Raw genomic sequence first — 3,747 nt, 5'->3', positions numbered from 1 at the left:
TCTTCCCCTCGTCACTCTCTCACTCTCCCAAACCTCTTCCATTATACTCCCCGAATACTTTCTTTCTACAATCATTGAATCATTCATGTATTTGCTTAATTTTTAATTAAACAAATCATTCTTATGCATTGAAATATTTATATAATAGTTTGTACCCACAACATTTAAGACGAGCTAAAGTGAATGTGAAAATGGATTACAAAATCGCACAAGGAGCAAACCACTTGGGAACAAGTACCTTTACTGCTGCTGCTACTTCCACTGCTGCTACTGTTATCTTATCTTGAGGTTATCTTGAGATGATTTCGGGGCTTTTTAGTGTCCCCGCGGCCCGGTCCTCGACCAGGCCTCCACCCCCAGGAAGCAGCCCGTGACAGCTGACTAACACCTAGGTACCTATTTTACTGCTAGGTAACAGGGGCATAGGGTGGAAGAAACTCTGCCCATTGTTTCTCGCCGGCGCCTGGGATCGAACCCAGGACCACAGGATCACAAGTCCAGCGTGCTGTCCGCTCGGCCGACCGGCTCCCTACTGTTACTGCTGATGTTGGTACTGCTGGTACTGGTAGATGAAGAGAGAGAGACAGAGACAGACAGACTGACGAGATTCAGAGACGAGGTAGAGACAGACAGACAGTCAACCAAACGACAGAGACAGAGTCATCCAAAGGAGAGCGAGAGACAACACAAAGACAGACAGAGACACCCAACTGACAGACAGACAGAGAAGGAGAGACAAAGCAGAGACAGTCAGAGTCAACTGAATGATAAAGACAAACTGAGTGAGAATGAGACTGAAAACTAGACAGAAAGATATACAGAAAATCACTAAACAATAAGAACCAAACGTGAGGCTGTTGTTATTGCCTGACGACACTCACAGACAGATAGACAGAGTTACAGAGTTACAGAGGTGTGCAACACAAAACTTCACCGCTACACTTACTGACAGATAGACAGAGTCACAGAGGTGTACAACACAAAACATCACCGCTACACTTACTGACAGAGAGACAGAATGATAGACAGAGTTACAGAGGTGTACAACACAAAACATTCCCCGCTACACTCACAGACAGATAGACAGAGTTACAGAGGTGTACAACACCAAACATCACCGCTACACAGAGTGATAGACAGAGTTACAGAGGTGTACAACACCAAACATCACCGCTACACTTACAGACAGAGAGACAGAGTTACAGAGGTGTACAACACCAAACTTCACCGCTACAATACGCTGTTCTTCATCTCATCACAAATACATCAGACGCTGGTTTGCTCAACTGATGAAAAACCGGCTGGCTAAATAGCTTTCCTGTTTGAAAGGAATATTAATGATTAATCCAGCAATATTATATCGGGTAAAAAGACCTTTTGTTTCTCATGTTTTAATTACTTTGAACGCTCAGGTTTAGGCTATATATTGATTCACATTATATATCTAATATATATATATATATATATATATATATATATATATATATATATATGTGTGTGTGTGTGTGTGTGTGTGTGTGTGTGTGTGTGTGTGTGTGTGTGTGTGTACTCACCTATTTGTGCTTGCGGGGGTTGAGCTTTGGCTCTTTGGTCTGGCTCTGGCTCTTTGTGTGTGTGTGTGTGTGTGTGTGTGTGTGTGTGTGTGTGTGTGTGTGTGTGTGTGTGTGTGTGTGTGTGTGTGTGTGTTTACAAAAAATATTTAGCAAATTTTCCGAGCGTTTAGTGTAGCGTTGGGTGTTATGGAGCAGCCCATCCTCATACACAAAGGCCAAAGACCATTCCATGCACCCGCCAAACCCCCTGTTCATGAATGAAAAACGGTTTAGACACAACTCACAACTGATGACGTCCGAACACTTTGGAAACAAGTGCTTCGCTGATGACTCTTGTTCGAACCACAACGCTGTAAATGCTTCACCCACGTACTACAAATACAAATAATCACCAACAGAACCTAAACACCTAACCGATCTCTGCCTAAATATGCACTATATGCTAATATATATAACAATAGTAATTTATATTTGAGTAAAGTTTTGTTTTGAATCAACAGCATGTTAACATTGATGAATCCGTCTTTGGGGTCGACCGCGGGATGGAATGGACTAAGGACGGGTTGCCCCGTTGTGGTGCTACTACCCTGCTCTAGATGGCAGCGCACCTGCGCATGTGCCAGTTGCTCGATCTGGTTTAAACATACGATATCTACTCTCGTTCACCGAATACCCTTATATACCTGGTAAATACCCTTATAGACCCTATCCTGTGGTCCCGGGTTCGATCCCAGGCGCCGGCGAGAAACAATGGGCAGAGTTTCTTTCACCCTATGCCCCCTATTACCTAGCAGTAAAATAGGCACCTGGGTGGAAGTCAGCTGTCACGGGCTGCTTCCTGGGGGTGGAGACCTGGTCGAGGACCGGGCCGCGGGGACACTAAAAATCCCCGAAATCATCTCAAGATAACCCTCTTTAAACTAAGATATCCTCAACTCTATCTTAACATCAGTGGATATTTTCCACACTAAGGGCTGGCATGGCAAACACTACTAACATCATGGTGGCAACCAGGACTGTCAGAGGCAACACAAAATGTTCGTAAACACCTCTTTTACCAGAACGTAAACAATGAATCCGCCAACTAATGCGGATTGCTGCGCTCTGATATTGTGGAGCGCCAGTCCAAAAATGGCGGGAACAATCACCAACATTCATCTGTAATCGCATTTTTGATTTGTGAAAGTCCCATTTTTTCGTTTATTATGATGGTGGGAATTATGCCGTGAAAAGTCCTTCACTAAAATGTTGAAATCTTTATTTATGAGGGGATTAGGGCATGAGAGCCAGGTGTGTGAGTCAGGTGTGTTAGAGCCAGGTGTGTGTGTGTCTGGTGTGTGAGAGCCTGGTGTGTGAGAGTCTGGTGTGTGTGAGTCTGGTGTGTGTGAGTCTGGTGTGTTAGAGCCAGGTGTGTGAGAGTCTGGTGTGTGTGAGTCTGGTGTGTGAGAGTCTGGTGTGTGTGAGTCTGGTGTGTGTGAGTCTGGTGTGTGTGAGTCTGGTGTGTGAGTCTGGTGTGTGAGAGTCTGGTGTGTGTGAGCCCCATCCCAACCAATAACCAGCATCTACCACCAAGCAACGCCAACCACCACTGCCACCAATCATCCTTCACCACCACCCCCACCTACCACCACCACCACCACCACCACCACCACCACCACCACCACCAACCAACCACCACCACCACCAACCACCACCACCACCACCAACCACCACCACCACCACCAGCCAACCTAGACCACCATAACCACCAACCACCAACCACCCACCACCACCAACCACCACCACCAACCACCAACCACCACCACCAACCACCAACCACCACCAACCACCATCTCCACTACTACAACTACTCCAAAAGTACGACAGACATTACTAAGGAATGGGATGGAAATTGTAGATATGAGACGACTCGGGCCAATTTGTGTGAGTAAAGGCAGGAGCCTTCCTCCCACCGTCTCGGATTTGCATGTATTGGCGGGTGTTGTGGAGCTGTGGGGGGCTGTGTGCTGTGGGGGCTGTGTGCTGTGGGGGCTGTGTGTTGTGGGGGCTGTGTGCTGTGGGGGCTGTGTGCTGTGGGGCTGTGTTGTGGAGCTGTGTGCTGTGGGGGCTGTGTGCTGTGGGAGCTGTGTGCTGTGGGGGCTGTGTGTTGTGGGAGCTGTGTGCTGTGGGGGCTGTGTGCTGTGGGGGCTGTGTG

This window comes from Procambarus clarkii, chromosome 35 (assembly GCF_040958095.1).
Source record: "Procambarus clarkii isolate CNS0578487 chromosome 35, FALCON_Pclarkii_2.0, whole genome shotgun sequence".
In the NCBI taxonomy this organism is placed as follows: domain Eukaryota; kingdom Metazoa; phylum Arthropoda; class Malacostraca; order Decapoda; family Cambaridae; genus Procambarus; species Procambarus clarkii.
The sequence above is the reverse complement of the archived record's forward strand: the minus strand, read 5'-3'. Positions refer to the sequence as shown.